The sequence below is a fragment of the Ursus arctos genome, unplaced genomic scaffold, assembly GCF_023065955.2.
Source record: "Ursus arctos isolate Adak ecotype North America unplaced genomic scaffold, UrsArc2.0 scaffold_20, whole genome shotgun sequence".
Lineage (NCBI taxonomy): Eukaryota > Metazoa > Chordata > Mammalia > Carnivora > Ursidae > Ursus > Ursus arctos.
In genome coordinates, this window is record NW_026622875.1 from 21,686,526 (window position 1) to 21,712,880 (window position 26,355).

At 42.6% G+C, this 26,355-nt stretch overlaps 1 protein-coding gene and 1 long non-coding RNA gene across 6 annotated transcripts in view; one reads left to right on the forward strand and one right to left on the reverse strand.

Annotated features, from left to right (window-relative positions):
* The window catches only part of ZBTB38 (zinc finger and BTB domain containing 38), a 132,590-nt gene that overhangs the window by 57,792 nt on the left and 48,443 nt on the right, over positions 1-26,355 (reverse strand). For 3 of the 5 annotated variants that reach the window (XM_044383452.3, XM_044383451.3, XM_057316050.1), the window contains exons 3-5: positions 18,364-18,550; positions 17,101-17,175; positions 488-553 (exon numbers count right to left, since the gene is read on the reverse strand). The gene's annotated coding sequence lies outside the window, so the exon portion shown is untranslated. Of the gene's footprint in view, positions 1-487; positions 554-17,100; positions 17,176-18,363; positions 18,847-26,355 lie in introns of those variants that run through there. The other 2 variants (XM_026497152.4, XM_044383453.3) reach the window with 1 other exon arrangement.
* LOC113254008 (uncharacterized) lies at positions 654-24,735 on the forward strand. Its single transcript, XR_003315626.3, has 3 exons — positions 654-803; positions 17,668-17,823; positions 20,553-24,735. It is a non-coding gene; the product is annotated as an uncharacterized LOC113254008 (long non-coding RNA).

The window sequence follows — 26,355 nt, forward strand, 5'->3', positions numbered from 1 at the left end:
TTCAAGTGTTTAATTTGATATTCACATTAATTAACAATACAACATACATTATTTAAAAGACAGCAAATGCAAGAAGAAAGGAGAGACACCATCTGGTAGCAGAGTTTTGTTGTTGTTTTTGTTTTTAGGTTTGGCTTTTTTTTTTTTTTTGGCTTTGTTAAAAAAAAAAAAAAGGTAAAATCCTATTTTGAACGTGATGAAAAACAAACATCCAGAGGCAAATGAATCGGAACTGAAAGGTGATGTTGAAATATCTAAGGCTGTAATGAGGCAAAAACAAGTCTTCGCTACCAGATGATATGGCATACCGAGCATTTACATACTCACATCTGAAATACTAGGCAACGTGTAATGAATTCTATACACAGCATGCACACACAGCAAAAGCACGGCTAATCCTGCCTGCCATCTTAGGCTCGCAGAAGCAAGATACGCACTGCATGCAGCACACGAGCACTGGGGAAGGAGGAGGCAAGGGACAGCTCACCTTAAATGCAGTATCTGATTAATGTTGTAAGTGACATTGCATATCAGCCTCAGAGTCTTGGTTCAACTGGGTAGGAGGGAACAAAGAAAAATGTCATCAACTGGTGATGCAAGATGAGCCCAATCACTAAACACTGTTTAGCAAACTCCAAATTCTGCAACCAGACAGTAGAAGGCATTTCATACACTTAAGCAGAGCTGCTGCACAATGAATATGTCCTTTTGCTTCTGAGAATCAAGCAATCCTTTTGCTAATGAAGAAAATAAGCTGGAATGAATACTGTCATATCTTCTTCTTGAAGAAAGCTTTCAATACAGTATGTATCTGGTTTGGGATGCATTTTCTAGACTATTAATTTCATAGAATTGCTAACAACAACAACAAAAAAACAAAACAAAAGAACTGTTATGCTATTGCAAAGTAAAAAATAATATAATATAGGGTATAGCTTTTCTAGATTATTTTTCAGATCCTCAATGACGCCGGCAGGCTTGTAGAAGAATGCATGATCGGGCTGTCTGTATCCGTGCTATAACCTCTAACCACAAGCCGTGTAAATGTATCGTGCTAAATGTATCTGCAGTACAGAATGGCAGATACCTCCTCAGTTGCAATTGTATTAAAATGTGAACGAATTTGCTTAAACTTAGAAGCAAATAAAATCAGTACAGAAAAATAAATTGATGCTGAATTCCTTTGGATGTATAGCTGACCATCGTGAACGATAAAAGCTATCCTTAGGATACTGACCTAAATAATGTTAAGACTTGCAGCAGCATACTTACCGCGCTTGCTCAGAACATAGAACATGCAAAATGATTTTTCTCCTCCCTCCCTCTCCAAAAGCTAAATTGTAAAGTAACAAGGCATTAACAGGAATATCGAAAGGCTGTATGTATAAACATAGTACATACTATAAGAGAAGAAATGGTGTTGTGCTGAAATGCAATGTTTCTTTGTTTTACTTTGAGGCTTATCTTAGCTATGCTTGCACGATGACATTGACATCATGGAGGTCAGGGCTGACACTGGGGTGCCATCCGTTTTATGAGTGAAATGTTTTCCGAAAATTAAATCTCATCTACTCAAACACCAAATTTCACGTCTTCTTCAATACCACCTCCCTACCCCCGCCGCTTAAGATTGATGAGATCTAGTTTGGCTCTGTGTAATAAATTGGAATTGCCTTCTGTAGAGAGTCCAATACATAATTGTAGGAATTAATTTTTTTAAACAAAAAACCTTCAAGAATTCTTTTGCATCCTCTTTCAATCCTTCCTATCAATACACACACACACACACACACACACACACACACACACACATAATTGAAGCTCAAATTGCAATGAAATGTTTAACATGTGGAACAAAAAATGTGGAAAGAGCTGCTTATTCAGGATTTTGAAGAAATGCCTAATAAGCAAATACTGTTTTGCTACAAAACCAGTGTCACCATGTCCCTGAAGAGAGGAAAACAGCATAGCTTGCTAGAAAAATTTCCTCCAGAAACTGCAGCAGGTAAAAAACAGAAAAGCATTTCATTTACCATGCTGTATAAAACAAGAAGTCTTTTATTTTTAAGGAAATAAAGCAGAGTCTTTTCCACTTTCTTCAGCTACAAAGAAACCATACCCACCCCCACTCTTAGATCCTGGATGTAAGCCAACATTTTTATAAAATGCTATGAGCCTGATTTTGAATATATATTTATGTTTTTCTTCTTATCTCTCCAAAAGTCTTTAATTGCCTTGTTGTATCACTGAATATACTAATGTTAATTAATTTTAACACGTGCAAAAATGAATTAATATTTTCTGGGGTTGCTAGTTTCCCAGCGCCTCGATCTTCTATGAGGACTGGCTAAAAATAGTCAGGTTAGCAAAAATATTCAATTTCCCCAGAATTTTTTTAAAGGAGAAAATGTATTCAAACATCTTAACTTAGGTACTAGGTTTCACAACCGGATCTTTTGTTTCTAGCTTTTATTCTATCTCCTTCCCCAGAACCCAAGTGATTTTCAGCTCAATATGTGGAAAGCAGCAGCCCACCTCTATCCCGTATACTTAGTCTCTGGGTTGGGTTGTCCAGATGGTCAGTCATACCTGAACCACATGGAATCCTCTTCTCTTTGGAGCACATCTCTCCCCCACAACTACTCCAGAAATAAACGTGGCTTTAACGGAAACAGTAGCTCCTGGTCTAACACCAATGGTGGAACCATCTTCCCCACCCCCACAACATTGCTCTATGAGCTCTGGTTAGCATCGACAGCGACAGAAAATTAGAATGGAGTGTCCTTAGGCTAATTCCTCCTTTTTACCATGGGGGTCAAAAATTAGAGAGACTCTCAGGCTGAGTTACAAGGTACCAATTTAATATACGTTGAACCCTAAAGCAGGGTCCTTAGAGTGGGGTTGGAGGAGGCTGAAGTGAACACCTAGGCATTTGATGCTATTTGTGTCTGTTCAGATATTTCCCAGTAAGAACATCTGACAATCGTGTGAAGATACTCACAAATTGTTATCGTGTAGGCTAAATAAACGCAATATAGAATTAACTCTGACCACATAGAACTAAGTCGCTGCCTCCTCTGCCTGGGATAATAAATGACAGTGACAAGGACAGTAATCCATATCAGGCACTCATGACATGAGTGAATAGGGTTATGTCCTCCCAGGAACATGGTGGTGAATGTGGTCATGTCCGCTACTGATACTCTTTCTTTTTTTTAAGATTTTATTTATTTATTCGACAGAGATAGAGACAGCCAGCAAGAGAGGGAACACAAGCAGGGGGAGTGGGAGAGGAAGAAGCAGGCTCATAGCGGAGGAGCCTGATGTGGGGCTCGATCCCATAACGCCGGGATCACGCCCTGAGCCGAAGGCAGACGCTTAACCGCTGTGCCACCCAGGCACCCCAGCTACTGATACTCTTAAAACTCGCCAGGGCAAATGGTTTCCAAACCTCCCAGTGGGTTCTCTGTCTACCTTCTATCAAAATGAGCCTAAAAGCTACGTATTGGTTTATTTTGTGATGTTCTAAAAATGCTCAATGAGCAAACTTGGCCCATTTACCAAACCTGCTTGTGTTAAACAAATTTGAACTGTAGTTGAAAGCATTCAGATAGATGAGCTTGTTTAGGCAGACATTCTCAACTAGTAAATCCTGTTTTGCACTTAAAAAAAAAAAAAAACAAAAAGCAAAAACCAAACCATGCTCATGCCTGAATTACTTAGGCTTTGTCATGATTACAAGTGGCAAGGGTATGCATTCACTTATGATTTTCTCAAAAATCATGTGCTACTCATCAAGTTCCTCAGGGCATATACACAAACATTCAAAGACAAGTCCCTTTTTCATGATAAAAATTGTAACCTGTCTCTGCCACTTTGAGGAGTCAAGTCTAAGGAACGCTAAATAATCTGGTAGGAGCAGGCTAGAGGAGGACAGAGGCAGCAGTAAGGGGTGTGTCTTTTACTTTGATTAACACTCTTCCTTGCTCACAGTCTTGTTGTTCTGCAGTCTGAGCTCATTTTATTTTCAGTCCTGTGGGTTAAAGTTAAATTGCATGGCTTATGCAAAGTACATAATTCAAGTATGAACAAAGCTTGACTCTGTATGTTTAAAAAAAGAGTAAAGTCAGGGCACTGAGTCCCAGAGGAATCCTTGGTTTATAAACATTTGGACTGGTTTGCACATTTCTTTACTCCATTCACTGCATTAAAAATTACAGCTGGTTTCCATTTTACACCTAATATGGACATTCAATAGTTGTGGGTAAATTTGTTATCAGGTTAGGCCATTCTCATCTAAATTTTTACAAATGAAATGTTCGGCAAATATAACATTTTTGTTTAAATTCTTAGAATTAAGAAGTTTGGAAAATTTATGAGGTTATTTCATCTGTCTATAAGAATGTATTTAGCCCTGGAAACAACATGGTGACTTAATTTATCAATGACTAAAAATGGCTTTGGATGATATTTTAACTTAAATTTTTTGGAAAGTCCAATGCTATTTTGAACATCTATATCTTGCCTAGAGAGCTAGGCAGGAACTTCTGCTTTCTACCTTGATCAGAGCTAAGTCTGTAATAGCTACCATTTATTGAGAACCTACTACATACTCAATATTTTGGCTGTATTATATTATTTAATTCTAACCCAATAATCCTTCAAGGTGAGCATTAGTTATCGTCAAATTTGGGTGAGCAACTAATTGGGATTTCTCATCACATAGTACGTAGCAGAGTTAGGATTCAAACGTAAGTCTGACCATTTCCAAAGTCTAGATCTTTCCACCAATTCTCAGAGGATAAAACCTCCTCCATCCACATTCTGCCCTGATGTAGGAATCTTCTTCTTGTGCAGAATCCTGGTAGACGGGATCCCCACTCCCTGAAGCTAGGACTAACTCTGTTCACATGAACCAGACTTAACCTCCCAGGCCCTGGGCATTGTGGGTACCTAGGACGCCACCAACGGGAGAAAGGCTGGACCAGCAGGTGGAAAAGATAAAATTAAAAAGGAGGAATCAATTAGACCACGTTGAAAAGTTAAGAGTAGAAAGCAGATTAGCCACTTGGATCGGCGATTTCTTGTAATTTGGAAATGTTTTATGAGGCGAAAGAAGTGGGAAAACTTTCATTCCACCAGGTGACTTCCTGTTACAGATGAGGAGCTGAGGCTGAGAGGGATCTGGTCACTTGCCCAAGATCACACATTTAATAAGTGAGTTTGCCCATTTGCTGTATTAAAATGTATATCTTGTTCCCTTTTATACCTCATATATTCAGCATTTGTGAATAAATTTGTTATCAGGTTGTTAGATTGTTGTAATTTAAATTATCAGTTAAAGAAAAGTCAGTGTAACGATCAAGACTGATCTGGTTTCCATTCACAAATAACGTTTTTGTCCTGAACAGATAAACTAAGTTGGTGTTATGAGTCCCTTCCCCAACATATATTAAAAACCGACTTTTCAAAGCCTAACTTTTGAGTAAGAGATTTTTCCTCAACCGTGGTTAGTGTTTCAAATGTACCATTTTAGTGATTAACTCTCTGTTAGCACCTATACGTTTTGACCCTAAGATCCCTTCCAGCTCTGAACAGTTTGTGATTCTAAAAAACCCAGCCTAGCTTGCTTTTTAGGTCGGTTAGGCCAAGAGCTGGACTCCAAGTCTCCTGCCTCCTGGTTATGTGGCCAGCTGACTATGTTGCTCATTGGCAGTAATTTTATATACCAGCCAGATGGCTCTCAAACGGGGCTTTCTAATCAGCTCCACTCTGCCTGGGAATATGAGAGGAGGATTATGTTGCTCAGTGCTCATGAGGCAGTAGAGTGAATGGTTGATGGACGGACAGGACTGAAGAATCTGAACTCTGGGAAGCCTCCAATTCTTAGAAACGAGCTGTCTCACTTCTATCCACTAGCATCTTGTAACAATGAGAAAGGGCTATATATTTGATGGCAAGGACAAGGCAGCAAACCTTGGGGACCACACTGAGGTTACCATCCAGGAAAGAGCTGGAGGGGGGAGAGAAATGTGAACCATGTGGTTTTCAACAGAGAAAAGGTGGTAAGTGACTTAGGGCTGCAAGGGAGACTCTGGTGGACCACGTTCTGCCCCCCTGTAATCCAACTAGTACTCTCCTCTGGGAATATCCTCAACACGTCTCACCACTGTTTTGATATCACTACCTTGACTTTAGAAACAGAATCGTTCCTGCTTTTATTTCTCAGTGCATTTGTAATATGGCACTAATAAAGCCCTTGTGAGCACGTGGAGATCAAGAGCATTCCTGCATCCCTAGTCACACATTCATTTGTGGTCACGACTGCTTGCTGCTTCCCAAGTGGAGAGCAAGTAGAACAACAAGGTTTTACTAGATCCTGCATTGGCAAAACACATATTCAGCAAGATGGCTGAGTTTCTTCTTTCTGGAGAGATTGGCAAGTAGGGTGAAGAGGGAGGGTGAGGATGTAAACCAAAGTGGAAGAGGAAGAATTCTCACAGATTGTTAAAAGCTACCCTATGTGAGAACATAATCCTCTCCTGATAGCCTTTCCTCCTGGGCAAGAAATACTCCAAGACTGTACCTGGGAACAAATTCATTGGCTTTCTCTTCTCTCAGATAAATGACACAGCTCAGAGAGGCCATAACCGTGCACCTCATTTCACCAGAGCAGTTTAACAAACCTCAGTGAATCTTCACTTCCTTTGGACTGAAGATAAAAGCAGAATAAGTTTTTGTTGTATTGAATTATCTACCTTTACTCATGTCAATGGTTTGCTTCCTGTAAGATCTGTGTATCTCCCCTGGCACCTAGAACATCGTCTGGGGCAGTGGACAGGGCTCATATGGGTCTGCTCTTCACTGACCAACACCAAATTGGGAGTCCGTTCTCTGTTCCCCCAACCGTCAGTGGAATCTTTAGCTTTGTCTCATGAAGCCACTTCCTAAAATAGGAGAACTTGCTCCATGAACTAAGGAGTGGACCTGGGGACTGAAAATACCTAAGGAAGTCTTTCAAGTACTTAGTCACTTGTTTACCAAGGGGAGCCACAAGTTGTCTGGCAAGCGGACCACAGGCTTTGCTTAAATCTGTCCCTTCTACAACAGGGAAAGGGGAGACAGAGATAAGAGTAGTCTGATAGCAACACCACTGCCTCCAAAATGGGCCTCAACATTTCCTCGGCCCTCAGTGTCTGAGCACGTTTCATAGAACGATAGGATGGGGAGGCACTTTGCAGGATGCCATCTCAACCCTTTCTTGGAAGTGAAGAAAATCAGGTTCAAAGACAGTATTATATCTGAAGACCTCGAGCAATGAGGATAAAAGCCCTATTCCTTAATTTCTAGTATTCTGCTCTTTGTAATGCAACAGACTGGCCCAATTAATAAAAAAATTCCAAGCTTTCATGTAAATAGGTACTTAATAAATGGTTATGGAATAAGCGAATTAATGAACAGATTCTAGTAACAGGGCTTATAATTTGTTTCTCAATTCCTCTCAGAAGAAAATGTTATAGTATACTTGTTTAAATTTTTTAAGCTCAACTAAATATAATTTTAAGCAAAACTGTAAATACTGGCCAATATATCACCTGAGACCAAGTGTCACTTGAGAAATAGCAGAGAAGGAGGCTTGATTGCTAGTTAAGTCAATTAGATTAAGTTTAGCCCTCTGAAGTTGCCTTATCCTATTTGGTTTGCAAAAAGAAATCTCATGAGTTAGCATGAACAGCTAAAAATAAGTTGCAGGTTTCATTTTCCGTTGTTCAGAATGGTTTTGAAACCAAAAGGTGCAAAGCTAGGAGATTCACCAACGCCTACTGAGGATCAACAATTCAAACTGTCACCTTTCTAGCACACTGTCCTGATCTATAGCCCCCTGCCAGGCCCAAGAACGGCACACCTATGTCCTTTTTCACTGTGGTCCCTTGAGATGAGTCCCCGTAATAACACATGGCAGGAAACTGGGGGCTGAGGCCAGTCCTGGGGGACAGTGGCTTATGTGTGAGTGTCTTGTCATATCCGGACAGGATGCCACGTGATCGGCCCCATATGCTCAGCTTCCATCTTCGGTGATGCTGGGGACCCCTCCTTAAAGCCAGGGAGTAAATAATGCTAGAATTTCATTAAGATGGGGCCCTCAAGGTAGTGAGCACAGAGGACCCCCTTGACCTAAATGTCCATGGCCTGGTGCAATTCCATACTGCAAACCCAGGCAGCTCACCATAAGTTTAATTTCACAACCGTCCTTTCCACAGCCCAATCTGGCAAAAAGGTGTTCGACAGAGGCGTAAATGCTTCAAAGGGAAGGCAGCCATCTCCTGCTGTAGCATTCAGCCGTGGCACAAGCCTCAGGAGAGCAGTGTGGCTGTAAGCAAGCCCTCAGCCGAATGAGATTGAAAGGGGGCAAAGAAGGGTTAATTTCCTCCCATTAGAGGAGGGGCCGTTTGGCAAAGGTGAAGAGAATAATCTGTATGAAGAGCGGAGAAGACAAAGAGCCATTCCAGAAAAGAAATCACTGTGCGGGAGCAAGAAGGATGATTTGTCCTAGATTTTCACCGTGAGACCATTTCTTAGATCTCTGAGTCTTTACCTCGCTTTGAAGTTACAAGTCTCAGGGAGGGGAAGGGGGCATATTCACACTCAGTGCTGGAGTACTTGAGCTTGGATTCTATCTGAGATGGGCTGTCTCTGAAAAGCAGAGGTTGAGGCCGTAGAAGCCTACTCATAAATTAGAAAGTGGCAAAATAAACAATAGGAGATCCTCATAAAAGAGAGGCCAGCCACCGAATCCCTCTTTCTTGGGGCAGGGAACACCCTCCCCCTTTTATAAACTTAAAAAAAAAGTTCTTAGAAGTTGCTTTTGATGACATTTTTGGAAATAGTTTAAGAGTCACAAAAAGTTGCAAAAATAGGACAGTAACTATATAAGTTTACCCAGCTTCTCCCAAGGAGAATATCTTACACGAGTGTAGCACCTTGTCTAAAGCAAGAAACTGAAATTGGTGTAATATTAATTCAGGTGGGGACCTTCTTTGGGTTTCACCAGTTTTTACCTGCTGTGTGTGTGTGTGTGTGTGTGTGTGTGTGTGTGTGTGTGTAGTTCTATGATATCTTATTACGTGTATAGATTGGAGTAGCCATCATCACAACCATCACCACCATCACCACAAAGAAATCCCATGCTAACCCTCTTAGAGTCACACCTTCCTCCAGCACTAACCTCTGGCACTGATCTATTCTCAATCACTATAATTTTGTCTCTTTGAGAATGCTATAAATGGAATCATACAGTATGTAACCCCTTGAGATTGGCTTTCTTTCACCCAGCATAATGCCCTTAGATCCATTCCAGTTGTATGTAAAGTGTGTGCCTTTCTATTGCTGAATAGAATTCCATGGTACAGACGTACCACAGTTTTGTTATCCATTCTCCCCTCGAGGGATGTCTGGCTGGTTTCCTGGTTTAAGCTATTAGAAATAAAACTGCTATGAATATTGATATATGGCCTTTTGTGTGAGCGTAAGTTTTCATTCCTCTTGTGTAAACAGCCAGGAGTGGGACTGTATGGTAAATGTATGTTTAACTTCATAAAAACTGTCAAACTCTTTTCCAGAGTGGCTGCACCATTAATGTCTCCACCAGCAGTGCATAAGCAATCCAATTTCTCCACATCCTTGCCAGCATACGGGAACATCAGCATTTGTCATTTTAGCCATTCTGATAGATGTGTAGGGATTCCTTTTGCTGGTCCAGTCAAGATGGCAGTCAAGTGGTGAGGGGGTGGCTTCAGAGCTTGGGTGGGGTGGCTTCAGATATCTCTCACTGTTCCAGCTTTCCTAATACTTGCCTACACAGCAGTTTGAGCTGTCTGGCATTTCAGTGATGGAAAATGGGGCTCTTAATACTGGGTGAGTCTTCAGATTTGTCCAGTTGCTCCTGAACGCAATAGAGGGACATCACCATCTGGGGATGCTGGGCTTCTTTGAGGCAGTACATCTTGGCCCAACAGGCAGACTTGGTACCAGTGTCACTCTCCCAGGAGGTGATATGAAAGCCATGATATGACAGCCATGGAGCAGAGACAGAATTTGTCTGGGCCAGGGCTGTCCAGCAGCTTTGGCCAGAGACTGTGTGAATGCTTTTTATTCCTAAAGTTAGCTACTCATTAGCAAGATGTGTGGGGAGTGGACATGGAGTCAGCATAGACAGGGAAGAAAAGGATCACCAGTGGCACCTTGTCAGATCACAGGCCCCACTGAACTCTTTCTGCCCTTGGACTTCCTACTCTGTTTATCATCTAAGATTCACTGGCAGCATGTGGACACCTTGTCTGGATGTCACAGAATCCAACATCTACCTCCTGGGGGTTAGATCTGGAGGCACTGCCGTCACCACCACATGAATCTTCTTGGCCCAGGAATCCAGGTCTTGTCAGTAATTAGAACTCTAAGTATCAGGAGGTGCCTTGGCCAAGGAAGTTGTAAAGGATGCCAGGGAGATGGGCTTTGCATAGAGCCAACATCAGAGCAATGACTTGAACTGTTCCAGCCATGTCTGGGAGGTCACCCTTCATCTGTTGTACCCCTGATTGAAGGGACGTAGTGGACTTCCCCAGAATCCATACTCTTCCTGACCCTGGCTCTCTGAGTTTGGACCCAAGGCCAAAAATCAGGAGAGCAGTGATCCTGTGTGAGATCAGCTAAGAGATAATGAAGACTCTGCACAGAAGCAGTGAAGCTTGGTGATCACAGGCAAATTCCCAGCCACCTAAGCATGTATAAGGGCTGCAGCAGAGGTGCTCCTTCCGGTTCTGGCTCTTGCCCTTCACCTGGTGCAGTCATAGGAGAAAGATGTGGGCTTGAGCATGGAGGAAACTAAATGGTGATTTATAGAACCTGAACATGAACATGAACTAGGAACTATCAGGAGCTGAACAGTTTGTGAAGGCTGAATTTGAAAGCAAATGATATGAGGGAGGCCCTCCAGAAGCTGGGGTGGTAGTATGAGGAGGGGCAGCCATATGCCATCAGGTGAAGTCTAATCGGCTTGAGCAGAGTTATGCAGACAAGATAGATGGTCATACATCCTCTTAGAAGGTGATAAAAGAAAATTAAATTTGGTAGTTGTTTGTTTACTATATTCTCTGTTGTAACAGAATTTTCCCAATTTCCCAATTTCAGGGGCCTCTTCTCTAATCCATTGCCCCTCCTTCGGCCAGGTGCTTCTATTTACCTGCTGTCAGAAGGCAGCCCAGTGCTCAGCACCTCTCAGATTTAAAGAGGCAGGTGCAGCTAGGGGCAGGTACCTTCCCAGACTATGAAGTTATGTAATGGGACCCCATCCTTGAGGCTGAATCATGCAGCTCCCCTCTAGCTCTGGCTTTGTCTTTTTTTCAGCTCATGCCTGCCTTGACCTAAATCTGATCACAATATGAGTTTCTGCTCTCTTGCCTTCTGACTCGGGACCCCATCTCCTACTCTGCTCTTGTGCATGGATCTTTGTGGCTGCCCCATGTCCTCCTCAGTTCAGCTTCCATGTTACCGCTTCAGGGCTTAGGGCACACAGTGGTCTGGCTTAATTAGGCAACCAAGGTGGGCACGTGGGCCCCTCATGGGGTCTGGGCTGCCCACACGTATCCTGAGATATGGCCCTGCTTATGAGAAGGCAGATAAAAGTTTTCTGGCTGAGGCAGAGTCTCACCTGAGGAATCTGTCTTCTCATTGGTGCCTTGTCTCTGCTACCCCAAGGGTGGGGGGATCTGGGCCCTTTGTCTAACCAAGTTCCAGTCTTACTTCTGCCACTTAATCTCTGGGTAACCACCTGGAAGTAAATGACCCATTCTGGGTCTCAGTTACCTTACATTTACAGTAAGTTTTCCTGATTCCCTAGCTGACAATCTTTCAACTATACCATACCACAATTAAGGAAAAAATCTAAAACTCAGAGGCCAAAAAAGAGCCTTTAAGTTAAATTCTGGTTTAGATAGACTATCTCAGGGTTCCCTGTTTGCTGAAATGAATGTTTATGGAATTGGATGCAGTATATCAACAGTTCTCAGGCTTTAATGTGCATAAGGATTAGGAGGGTATATTAAAAAGTATATTCTTAGGCTCCCTCCTCAGAGCTTCTGATGCCACTGGGGCCTAGGAGCATGTGTTTTAATATGAGAACCTGAACAGGACTTAGGTTTTGAAATAGACACTGGTGTCTTTCTGGAGGTTAATTTACCAATGTGCGTCAGGAACTTTAAAAACAGGTCATTTGACCTACTGACTCAATTCTAGGAATTCTCCCTAAGATGTTCACAAGGATTTATCTACAAGAATGTTTACAGATTGACAACAGCAGAACACTGCAGGCAATCAAAATGCCCATCAAAAAAAAAAAAAAAAAAAAGAACGGATAAAGTAAGACATATCAGTGCAATGGAAACACAGCTATTAAAAATCAAATTTTCATAGGCCATTTAATGACTTGGAAAAAACGTTTACAACATAATTGTAAGTGGGGTGAAAAAAAGCATATAAAATACCATGTCAAATAATTTATATATACATATATATATACATATATATATATTTATATATGTATGAAAAATTGGAAAGATTAACATTTTCCAAAATGTTAATACAGAATTGTTGCTAGTTGTTAGATTATTGGAGACTGTTGTTTTCTCCCTGACATTTTTCTGTATTTTCCAGATTTTGTATAGTAGCTAGTTATGACTTCATATTTGAGAAACAATGATAAATATTTTAAAAGAAACAAAAAGGAATTTGCCTCATGTAGAGTGAACATGGAGGGAAGAGAGGTGTCTTAGGAGTCCAGGCCAGTTGTAGCCTGGCTGCTGTAGTATGATTCAGACTCAGTCTGGTGCCTGGGGTGAATTTTAAGCTACATTCTCTTTTGTGAAGTACCTTGGTATAGCTGATGCCAAGGAATTGGGGTCAATGAGAAAGTCCTTTCACTAGATACTACTTGCCCACTACATTCAAAGATAACAGACTACAGGATCTGGGACACAGAGGGGAGCTCACAGTTTAAGTAACGCCTTCTTTACTGCTCTTGGGTTGAATTCATGCTTGTTGACTCTGTGTATAATCCCCCGCCCCATAACACCAAGCAGACGACTGCACTCAGGATTAGGGGCTTTTGGACAGGCAATGGACTCCATTCTCATTTGGGAGACACTACCCAAGCACAATGCTTCTGTGGAGTGGTTTCAAAGCCTCCTGTGGCCAATGCACTGGGAGCCCCCTAGAATGCCAGGAAACACTGTTTTTGCTTTTGGTTTTCCATTCTCTCGCAGAGATTTCAGTGACACCCCCCGCCCCAGGTCAAAACCTCTCTCAAAGTAAGATTAGAAGCCTCTCAGTTAGGCATCTGGCCTACAGTCAGACCTCTCCAAACGACCTTAAAAAAAAAATAACTAGCACATGCTGTGCTAGTTAGGGAGTGGTACTAAGGATCGCAGATGAAAGTCAATTTAGAAAGACAAAAAAAAAAAAAAAAAAAAAAAAATGAGGGCCCCTGGGTGGCTCAGTTGTTAAGGTCTGCCTTCAGCTCAGAGCCTGACTTTGGGATCCTGGAATCCAGCCCCCACATCAGGCCCCCTGCTCCACTGGGAGCGCTGGGAGCCTGCTTCTTCCTCTCCCACTCCCCCTGCTTGTGTTCCCTCTCTCACTGGCTGTCTCTCTCTCTGTCAAATAAATAAATAAAATCTTTAAAAAAAAAATAGAAAGACAAAAAAAAAAATAATGAGGGCAGCTGGGTGGCTCAGTCGGTTAGGCGGCTGCCTTCAGCTCAGGTCATGATCCCAGAGTCCTGGGATGGGGCCCCGAGTTAGGTTCCCTGGAGTCAGGCTCCTTGCTTGGCAGGGAGCCTGCTTCTCCCTCTCTCCTGCTTGTGCTCTCCCCTACTTGTGCTCTCTCTCTCTTTCTCTCAAATAAATAAATGAATAAATAAATAAATAAAATCTTTAAAAAAAAGAGACAAAAAATTTAAAATGATGAGACCTACAATATTAATACCACTATCAAAAGCTAAAACACCAATGCTGACCATAATTACAATTATTTTCATCAATACCTTGACTTGTCATACATTGTTCTAAGTTGCCCAAACCATTTCACATATATTGCTTTATTTATCCTGACAGAATCTCAGTTTTACATGCTTTAAAAATACCATTTTGGAGGCGGGAGGAAGCTTTCAAGTTCTGATGAAAAGCAGAGGCTTCTTGAGTTAAAAACAAAACCGTGAAGTTTTCAAGTGTGGTGTTTTCCAACTTCGTTCTTGACAAGAAATCGGGGGATTTCAGCAAGAGAAATTACAAAGCCCTATTACCATGAATTCTTAGCTTTGGTGAATATGACGTGGCCTTATTGCAAAACCCTCTAAAGGGAGTAAAAGAACATTCATAAATGCTGACCCAGAGTAAGAAGGGGGCTTGTACTTCTGTGCTATGAAAACAATAAAACCTCTGGGTTTAAAAATAACCAACAGGTCTAGGCACTACCTATATCAGCCTGCTGTGCTCGGTTCATGTCTGCACATCACAGATCAACAGGTCCAAGCTAAGCTCTTCAGGTGATCTAAGCTCCAAAAAGACTATGGTGCCCCAAATTTTAACTATACCCCTTGCATGGAATTAAAATTTTTTTAAATAATAAAATAAAAGATTAAAGTTAAGGAAGCTCAAGAAAAGTCAAGTTTTTCCCATAATGTCTACTTTGACACTATTGAAAATGTTGAAGGTCAAAATATTTACAAAGCGTATACTTGTTACCCCTGCCTTATGGGTGTGTCTGTGAGGTCACCCAGCATGCTGTACCAATGCTGTGGAGGAATGGTGCTGACAGTATGGAAATTCTGATTTGGCGATTCCACATCCCTCCCTGCCATGTTATCAAGGTAGCTAGACATCAGAAATCAGGAGGTTGACCCCAGCCCACCACCTTCACACACATACTCGTATGTCAATTCCTATATACTTAGTGCTTCGAGGAGTCATTATCACATGCAGTTGAAATTAACAAACTGTGACCACCAAGTCTCCCAAGTGAATGGACCCCAACACCTTTCCTCCTCGACTGTGGCCTTTGGCCTTGCCCTTAGTCCCATTAGACTGGGACTTTGGGCAACAGATTGTCCCCACTTGGCTCTAGCTTTTGAAAACTAGCCCTTGTTGTCAACTTATTCCTTTGGCTGTACCCTCCTAAGCAGACTCTGCATTCCCCCATTCAACTTGGTTCTCTCTTTAGCTTCCTCTACAAGCTCTCGGTTCCCTAGACACTTCCAGGACCAACCAAGGCACAGCCAATGAACTGTTAAAGATTAAAGCATTTTTGTAACCAATCAACTTATTCTGTTCCACTGTTCCTTAGACCACTCCTGATGTGAGGGCCCTGGGCAGAGGCAAGGTAGCAGTAATAGGAGACTAGGCCAGGCACCAGGCTCCGTGAGAGCCCGAGAGGCTGTGTCAAATTGGCCAGTAGCTGGCCTTCCCACACAATGGACAATGTGTGTTCTCCAGGGTATGGGTTGTGGGTGCCAGAAATGTCAAGTCCAGGGGCAAAATTCAATCAGAAACCAGCATGTCTGGCCAGATATTGACAACAAGACTAGAGAACTAGCTCAGGCAAAGACTGTAGTCCATTTTTAGTATACGTGCTGCTGAAGCAAGCACATGTAGTCCACTTTTATTGGAGGTCTTTATGACGCCTTAGGGGCATCATAAGGCACCCACCATATGGTTTCTGATATTTACCAGCAGGGGAATTCTGCGCTAAGACCAACAATGGCAAAAAGGCTACATAAAATGTAAAATTAGTTCAGAGTTCTCCAAACAGGGGTTATGGCCTTACCACTCATTATTTCAGTATACGTTTTGAAACTTTTCTTGAAAAGAAAAAGCTAGAATTATGCATCAAATCCTTCAGGTTGCACTATTCTCTCCAGCCTCAACCTTTTTAATCTACTTTTAAATGCTTATCTAATAATTTGGTTTAAGATCCCATCTTAGTCAGGGATTCCACCTCCCCACCAATGGACACAAGATTAAAAAGTGTGCCAAGATCTGGAGTAGATCAGGCAGGGTAGCTTCCGAAAGTTCCCAGGAGCAGACAGAACCATGAACTAAAGAAACCATGAGCTCTCCAATAGGCTTGGGGCTCAAAGCTGGAGGGACAGAATTCTGTTCGATAATTCCAACGAGCAGGATTAGACCCAAAACCAGGAAACAAAGCCAAAATGGTCCTAGACCAAGAGGATCCTGGAGGGGAAAATAAAGGGAAGAATGTCTTTCCTCGTATACTAGCCACTGGCAGCATGGTAGTGCTCATATAAAGGTTCAGGGTTGGAAAGAACAGAAGCATCTAGGAAAATCTCACTCACTGCTCCTTGCCGATATGGCCAAATGTTACTTAAGAAAGTTGGTCAGGGAATACTAAATATCTGAAAATTTTTTGCTTCTCCCATGGCTTCATTCTGCCCTCTTATCCTTGAGCATCTCTAAATTCTTTATCATGCTGTGCCAGAGAGGACTACCTCATACCGAGAAACTCTCCAGAGCCATCACTGGGAAGTGGCTGCCTCCCCAGGGACTACATTTCCCAGACCCCTTTGTTAGACATGGTCATGTGACTGAGTTTTAGTCAAGCGAACGTGAACAGAAGCGTTGTACATCCCTTCCAGGCATGGCCTGTAAAAACCTTCCATGTGCACTTTTTCACACTCTCTTGCTCTTCCACTGGGGAGTGGAGACACTCCAGGTGACCTTAAAAACCACACGCTGCAGAAGGTGGAGACTCTCTCCATTTGTAGCCCTGAATGAACGTGTTACAGTTGCCCTATTACACCCTGTTACATGAGCAAGAAATAAACTTGTGTTGTGTTTGAGCCATTATACATTTTTCAGTCCATTACAGCAATTAGCTTATACTAACGCTTACATGTCCTTTTGGATACAGCTGTTTTTCTTGTGTGCGGAAGTTCCTATGCTTTCTCCCCCTTCCTTAAATTTTACTATAAACCAAGGGAATAGAATTAATAAACTTAAATTTAAGCAGCCATTAGGGGCAAATGACACTCACCAAATTAGTGGTCACAGCATTCAGATCTTAAAGCCAGAAGAGCAGAAATTTAGCAGAGTCTCACTTCAAGACAACCTGATATATTAAAATAAAACAAAAAAGAAATGTAAGATGTACAAAGCAAAGACATTAGAGTTACAAAACAAATATATGGTTACGTTCTATAGGTTGTTGTCAGATTACAATGGAATTTGCCACTGTTTTCCAGTAAATGACAAACTTCCCTATTGCCTTTAAAATGAAATTTTAAAAAATACATCCCCCTCCAATCATTATAAAATAGAATTTATAAAGCACGATTCTACTCTGCTAAATAAGCTATACAAAGACTAGGTGCTGACTCAGGGGATGACACTGGAGGCTAGGAACACTAGGTATGACTGCCTGTGGGCTCTGCAGTTCTTACGTACACATTTAAACTTTGCTCTCAGGAACTTAACTTTCTTGGTTAGGAACTTTCAGAGCTTGTAAAATTATAGGCTATGCACAGACTTAAGTTTTTTAGGTGATGTTAAAACAGACATCAGAGATACATTGTATCTGTCTTTGTGTTTAATATCATTCCAGATGCAATGGCACAAGTCGGAATTAAAATAAAGTCTCTATAAACACGGTGATGAAACAATGGAGGTGCGCGACCAGAACAATCTGAGGCAACCAGAAACACACTCTGGAAAGGCGGGTTGTGGATGTTTTCTTACCAGAGCTGCCATCTTTTACCAGGTTAAGTGCAAAAATACTTTTTGACGGCATAGGGCACGTATTTGCCTAGAACAGGGTTTCTTTTTGTGTCTGATTACTCGGTTTAAGATCCAGGAAGCAAACAGTTCAGAACTCTGAACAAACATTCTGGCAGTCCAAAACAGAGCACTAGGGCGGGAGGAGGAAGAGGAGACAAAACAAGAGGGTTGACCGGGGAAGGGACGACTTGGGCCATTTTCCCAGGGTTTCAGCATATACATACGTGTACACACACACACACACCCACACTCAGACACACACACACACACACACACACACACATATATATATATATATATATTTTTTTTTTTTTCTGAGAGGAAAGGCACTCTTGTCTGGTCCTGTGAGAAGAGAGAGATCAGATAAAATCCCTTTGGTGCTGTCTTTGGAAAGTCTCCCAAATGCATCCCCACTCCCTCCCGTTGGGCTGGGGCCTGCCAAGCCACAGGTGTCAGGAAACAAGATGGCGCCCCACAGTGTAGGGCACTGAGTGAGGGGGGCCAGGGGTGGGCCTTCACTTACTCGGAGACGCTGGCTCCTCTGAAACCCAGACGCTGCCAACTCCCTGGGCTCAGGAGTTATAACCGCTTTCTTGCTCTGGGTTCTTCACTTCTTGTTGAGATCAGCTCCACATATTTTTCTGATGATGTCACCCATTCTGACTTCCTACATTTTGAAAGTTGATCTATAAGCAAAACCTTCCATGAGGCTAAAAAAAGAAAAAAGAAGAAGAAAAGAAAGGTGTGCTGTGGGGAGATGGAGAGGAGGAGGAGAGAGGCAGTTGCCTCCTTATTTTGAGATTTGCTGCAGCTGCGAGTGCCACTCCCCAGCCAGTTTCCTGGCTGCAGAGGGAGGCCAGTGGCCGGGCGTGGGTGACGTCAGGGCCAGGCCTGAGTCATCGCCAGCGGCCTGGCTGCCCTGCCACTCGGAAGGGGACAAAAGGAACCTTTGATGTCCAGAGGCCCTCCTCTCAGCACACTAGCCTGTACGGAGCAGCAAGCCAGGAGAACATTCCTGCTGTCTCCCCACCCCCAGTCGCCCTTCCTACTTCCGGAACAGGCAGATTCAGCAAGGCCTCCCCAAGGGACGTCACCCTCCTGCATGGCAGAGGCCTGGCCACTCTGTCAAAGAGAGAAGCAGAAGAGGGTGTTTCTCTGGGGATTTCTCACCTCTCCCTCTGGCATCCCCCTTTTTCCTTGTGGTGCTGCCTTAAGCAGGGGATAGAGGTGGTATTAGAAGTCATGTGGAAAGGTAGAAGGTGCTCTCGTCACATTTCTGGGGCAGTGCCCAGCGGTCAGTGCCTTTGTGCAACGGCCCTAGGCCTCAACTCCTTGCTCTCCGGGTGTCAGTGTGAGCTTGCACCTCCTGGATTTAAGAGGGCACCATTCTTTAAGAGGGGTATTTATATCCCTGTGCTGGCATGGGACTCAGTAAACGCATGATGAATGTATTTCGATAAGTTTAGATGACAATTGTAAAATAAAATAGTAGAAAACATATACTGAATACTTGCAGTGAATGTTTGAGCCTCTGTGCTAAGTGCTTTGCAAAGATTATTTCATTTATCATTATTTTTTTTAAAGATTTTATTTATTTATTCGACAGAGATAGAGACAGCCAGCGAGAGAGGGAACACAAGCAGGGGGAGTGGGAGAGGAAGAAGCAGGCTCCTAGCGGAGGAGCCTGATGTGGGGCTCGATCCCAGAATGCTGGGATCACACCCTGAGCCAAAGGCAGACGCTTAAGGACTGCACCACCCAGGCGCCCCTCATTTATCATTATTATCATGACAAAGCTATGAGGTTAGGTACTATTATTATTCCCAATTCTATAGATGAGAAAATGGATGCTCAGAGAGATTAAGACACTTCTCAAAAGTCTCACAGCTGGTTAATGGCAGAGCCTGGATTATTTGATCTCAAATCCTGTGTTCTGAACCACCATGGTGAGTGGCTTAGGTCAATGTGTGAATAATGACCAAGGGCAGCCTGGTTCAGGTGAGCAAAGGTAAGGTAATGATGGGGCTTAAAACCAATTGCACAAGGAAGGAATGGAGCAATTAGGGATGATCTGCGTAGAGTAGTGGGCCTCATGGACTCTTGATGGGTCAACACAAGGTCTGAGTCTTGGTGGGACACGCAAAGTGGTCAGGAGGGCATGTTCACTGTCAGGTCCAAGTGGGGATGAGAAGCTAGGATGGGAGGACAAAGCCAGGGGGATCTGGATGCAGGGTGTGAGAGAACAGTGGACAGAGTACATCAGAGGGGCCGAGGCCCAGACTTGTCTTTGTTGCCCCCTGGACTAATGGGCATACATGGGGGGTCAGTGCAGCCAAAGCCCTAGTCTGGGACAGGCAAGAAGACTACAGGGAAGAAAGACAAGATAGCTCTCAAAGACTCCAAGGGCTAGAGGAGGAGCTAGCACAATGGTGTGTTTCAAGTACGAGAGGAGCGGGAGGTGACAGGAACAGCACTGGACCTGCCAGTGGCAGTCGCTGCCCTTAGCACAGCCCTATCAGGCATCAGCTGCCTTTCCGGGATGGAGTGCGAGTCTTGTCAGTGGCTGTGTTCAAGCCAAGATGAGGAGGGCTGGCAAGAGGAGAACATCTGCTTCCAGGGGTATCTGGGCCTGGGATAAAGATGACCTTGGAGGTATCTTCTCCTTCTGGGGTTTCTGATTTCATGATTTGTACTTTTCCATGATTCTTCTAGAGTGAATGTCTCATTCCAAGAGGAAGACAAATGCCAGGAATTTCCAGCCCCTTGCTGAAGAGGGGGAGGGAGTCGTCACTGGCCTCCTCAATAACACCACTCCACAGCCTTCCTTCCACTGTGGTCATGAGACCCCTCTCATGGGCTCAGGAGATCAATGCCTCTGATAACTGGGGACATCCTGTAGTTACCTTGTTCCTAGGAGCGCTGCCAGTTGCCACTCTGAGGAATTACACTTGTGCTGGGTGGGGGGGGGGGGTCTGACTTCCCAGGCAGGTGGAATTAGCAAAGGTGAATTTCAGAAGAGAGAAAGCCACATGCGTTTAATTAAGGGAGCAACAACTCATCAGGGTCACTGTCAACAGTCCACACACAGCCTGACCTTGAGCTGAGGAAAGCGATTTAAGTTCCAGGCATTTTTTGGCAGAAGGCTTGTTTATTCTTTCCTTTTCTCTCTGCAGAAAATGGCTCTGGGCACCTCCCCACTCTGCTTCCCCAAAGGCCTGGTGGCCTTGCTTGCTTCATGTACACAGGTAGTTATTTCTCTAATAAGATGAAGAGAGGCTGATTATTTTTTCAGTTTACCTTGTGGGGCCAGGATAATGTGAAGAGAAAAGGAAAGGAAAGAAGGAGAAATGATGAGTAAGCTTAAGTGAGATGCAGAGCCTTGTACTATGTGTTCTGAGGCTGCTTCTAATAGGATAAAATCAGAATTGGGCGAAACATCTACTGGGGGACACAGAGAAGTAAATATAGTGACACCCTCTAACCTATACATCATCGGACAATCCTTTGTTACAACAAATGCAGTTATATACTCGTAATTAAAAAATAAATTAATTAAATCTTTACGGGTTCAAGGAATTCCTCATAAGACTGGTCTACACTTGCTGCCTCTAATTTCTCTCATAACATTCACTTTTTAGAAACACATTTTATTAAGATATAATTTACATACCATAAGGTTAACCCACTTAAAGTGTACAAGTTAATGGATTTTAGTATATTTACAGAATTCTGTGACCTGTCATAGAATTTTAGAAGCTTTTTATCACCTCCAAAAGAAACTATGTGCCCATTAGTAGTCACTCCTCACTTATGTACCATCCCTCCCCCCAGTGCTAGGCAAACAATCTTCTCTCTGTCTCTATAGATTTACATATAGATTTGGCCATTTCATATAAATGGGATCACATAATATGTGGCCTTTGTGTCTGGCTTCTTTCACTTAGCGTAATATTTTCAAAGTTTATCCATGTTGTAGAATCTATCCATACTTCATTCTTTTTTTAAAAATTCTATTTATTTTATTATTTTAAATTTGTTTTAGTAAGTTCTATGCCCAGCATGGGGCTTGAGCCCACAATCCTGAGATCAAGAGTCACATGCTCCACCCACCAAGCCAGCCAGGTGCCCCTGTACTTCATTCCTTTTTAGGCCCAAGTAATACTTCATCGTGTGGATGTAGCACATTTTGTTTACCCATACATCAGTTGATGAACATTTGAGTTGTCTCCATTTTTTACTGTTACAAGTCATGTTGCCGCGAACATTTGAGTACACATTTTTGTGTGGACATACGTTTTTGTGTGTCTTGGGTAGCTACCAAGGAGTGGAACTGCTGGGTTGGGTCATACGGTGACTCTATGTTTAACATTTCAGTGTATGTGCTGCCGAAGCAAGCGCTCTATGTTTACCATTTTGAGAAGCCGTCAAAACGTTTTCCAAAGTGCACCATTTTACATTCCCACCAGTGACGTGTGAGAGTTCCGATTTCTCCACATCCTCACAACATTCTTCTTGTCTGTCTTTTTGATTCTAGCCATCCGAGTGGGTGCGATGTGGTATCTCATTTTGCTTTTGATTTCCATCTCCCTAGTGACAAAGGATGTTGAGCACCTTTTCACGAACTTACTGGTCATTTGTATGTCTTCTTTGGAGAACTGTTCGTTCAAATCCTTTGTCCATTTTTAATTGGGTTATTTGTCTTCTTATTGTTGAGTATACATTCTGCATACAAATCCTTTATCAGATATATGTTTTACAAATATTATTGCCTTGTCGGTGGATTGTCATTTCACTTTCTTTATGATATTCTTTGAAGGAGAAAGGTTTTTAATGCTGATGAAGTCCAATTTATCAATCTTCTCTTACATCACTGTGCTTTTAGTATCATATCTGAGAAACTGTCATCTAACTCAAGGTCATAAAGATTTACACCTGAGTTTTCTTCTAATAGATTTATAGTTGTAGTTCTTATATTTAGGTCTATGATCCACTCTAAGTTAATTTTTATGGTGTAAGGTAGGGATCCATAGTCATTCTTTTCCTGTGATATCCAGAACCGTTTGTTGAAAAGAATATTCTCACAAGAACTCTGGACATTTAAAACTATTCTAAAATAAATAGTTTATTTTTAAAAATAGCCCATTCTTTTCCCCATTGAATTGTCTTGGCCCCTTTGTTAAAAATCAACTGACTATAAATATTTGTTTATTTCTGGACTCTTAATTCTATTCCATGGATCTAGATGTCTGTTCTTATGCCAGCGCCACACTGTTTTGATTACTACAGCTTTGACCTTGTGCTTTTTCAAGATTGTTCTGGCCATTCTGGATCCCTTGCATTCCTTTTTTTAAATTTATTTTTAGGGGTGCCTGGGTGGCTCAGCCATTTAGTGTCTGCCTTTGGCCCAGTTCTTGATCCCAGGGTCCTGGGATTGAGCCCCACATCGGGCTCCCTGCTCGGTGGGAAGCCTGCTTCTCCCTCTCACACTCCCCTTGCTTGTGTTCCCTCTCTCGCTGTCTCTGTCAAATAAATAAATAAAAACTATTAAAAATTATTTTTAAAGATTTTACTTATTTACTTGAGATAGAGAGTGAGAGAGAGAGAGCACGGGCTGGGGGGTAGAGGGAGAGGGAGAAGCAGGCTCCCCACTGAGCAGGAAGCTCGACTTGGGGGTTTGATCCCAGGGGGGATCATGACTTGAGCCACCCAGGTGGCCCTGGATCCCTTGCATTTCTATTTGATTTCTAGGATTATCTTCTCAATTTCTGCAAAAAATTCCAGCCGGGATTTTGACAGAGATTGAATTCTATCTCTAGACCAGTTAGGGAGTATCCTTATTTTAACAATATTAAGTCTTCTGGGGCGCCTGGGTGGCGCAGTCGTTAAGCATCTGCCTTCGGCTCAGGGCGTGATCCCAGTGTCCTGGGATCGAGCCCCACATCAGGTTCCTCCACTAGGAGCCTGCTTCTTCCTCTCCCACTCCCCCTGCTTGTGTCTCTCTCTTGCTGGCTGTCTCTTTCTGTCAAATAAATAAATAAAAATCTTTAAACAAAACAAAACAAAACAAAACAAAACAAAAAACAATATTAAGTCTTCTGATCTGTGAACCTGGGGAGACTTTCCATATATTTAGATCTTTAATTTCTTTCAACAATGTTTTATCACTTTTGGTGTGTAAGTCTTACATTCCTCTTGTTAAATCTTATCCTATTTTATTCTTAATTGATATTACTTATATTGGAAATAATCTTTATTCACGGACTTGTTAATTTTTTTTTAAGATTTTATTTATTTATTTGAGAGAGAGAGTAAGCTAGAGAGAGACAGAGAGAGAGAACATGAGTTGGGGGGGGGGAGCAGAGGGAGAGGAAGAAGCAGACTCCCCGCTGAACAGGGAGCCTGACACAGGGCTCAATCCCAGGACCCCAGGATCAGGACCTGAGCCAAAGGCACAGGCTTAACCGACTGAGCCACCGAGGAGCCCCTGGATTTTTATTTTTGTTATGGTGGTGGCTATGTTATGGCCATCTATACTTTATGTTAATGGAGTGGGGTTTAGATCATGACCTCTGAGAATCCAACTGGGAGGCTACTCCTCAGTGGCCCATCATCACTCATTTAGATGAATTTGGGATTATTGCTTTTCTTTCTTCTTCCTGAATCATTCCTCTAAGAATCAGCCCCTAGAAAACTGTAAAAAATTCATCATTGAGGCTCCCTGTGTAATGTTTGGAGGTCATATCTCTTGTTTCCTCAGTCCAGCACCAGGACTCTATCCTCCCCTGAAAACCTCTAGAACAGTGTTTTTAAAACTGCAGGTCAGTACCCACCATTATTGGGTCAGAAGTAGCATTAGTTTCAAGTGACAAAATAAAACAGAAAAATTCAAGTACAAGACTTTTGTTTCAGTTTTATGTGTGTGAGCTGGGTCTCTCTGTGAAACGTATTTGTTACTGTGGTTCAGAGTTAAAAAGAAAAAAGTTTAAAAAAATAGTGTTGGAGTAGATCTTTCACTTTCATTAAGGTGTTTAAGCAACTCATAAGAGCATGAAGTAACACCCCTCCAAGTGGTTTGTCCACTTTGATAGGGATCAAAACCTTAAGTCCCAGGGATGCAGTTCCACCAGTAATGAAGGATTTGGGGGCACTGAGGTCTTTTTCTATAATTGATAACACTAGATGGAGGATTATTTCTGTTACCCTCGTGGAGCTACCCCTGCCCGCTTCCCCCACTCACTGCCCCCACGCTACCTCTTAGTCATCACCTCCTCTTGCTCTTCTGATACCTGCGAATCCACATCCTGAACTTGTACAGGGTTTTCTATTTTTCAAAACTCTTCCACATACACCATCTCCTTTGATTCTCACAGCTATGCCATGAAATTGACAGGTCAGATCCAAACCCTTGCTTGACCATTTAACTCCACGTGTGACCTTAACCTCTCAGCTTATCTCCTCAGCTGCTATATATAACCAGGAAAGCTAAGAAACTTGGCCAACATCACACAGCCTGGAAGCGGCAGGACCAGGAAGAGACCTAAATCTTTCCCCTCCTAGCCTGGTTGTCCCACAGGCTCTCCTCATGGAGACACATAACTTCTTTTTAGTAATATTATTCACCTGACTGCCTTATAAAGAATGTTTAAAAAGCAAAGAGCACTCTGCTCTCTTCAACCATATCTAAAAACACTGACTTTTATGGCACGAAGCACAAGACAAACAGCTCTACCTGTCTCGTGGATAAGGGTTATCACTCTCAACATCAAAGACTATTTATTAAAGGCCGGGCCCTCTGAATCAGATACAACAAAGTCCACAAGGAAAGGAAAACAAAGTTCCCCAAGTGCTCTGTTTTGTCCTTAATGTTGCAGAGTGTCCCCTCTAGTGGCTCTGGAGGAAAACAGCTTCTGGAAAACAGTAGATTCAAAGTTGATGAAATCAGACAATGTTAGAGTTTCCACGGAGCTTAGAGAACACTTGGTTCGAGGTGTGTCCCATCGCTGCTGAGAAATTGAGAACTAGACCAATGGTTCTCAACCAGGGGAGATTCTGTCCCCAGGCAACCTTTGGCAACTTCTGTGGACATTTCTGGCTATCATTTGACTGAGGGTGGGGGATGCTACTATCATCAGTACCTAAAAGCCAGGGATGCCGCTAAATATCCTATAATACACAGGACAACCCCTCACAACTGAGGAAAAGGCCTCAGTTCCCCCAAGTCCTTCACTACTGATGGAACTTCATCCCTGAGATTTAAGGGTTCCATCCTCATCCAAATGGATAGACCCCCTGGAGGGCTGTTACTGTTAATGTCTTATGAGTTATTTAAACACCTTAATTATCCAGCCTCAAATGTCAATAGTGCTGAGGTGGATTGGAGAAATGGTGTGTGATCTACCCAAGGACTTGCAGCTTCCCCCCCACCCCCGCCGGCTTTATTGAGATGTAACTGACACATAACCAAGGACTTGTAGCTTATTCATAGCTTTTGATGGCTCCACGTGCTCTCTCTCTT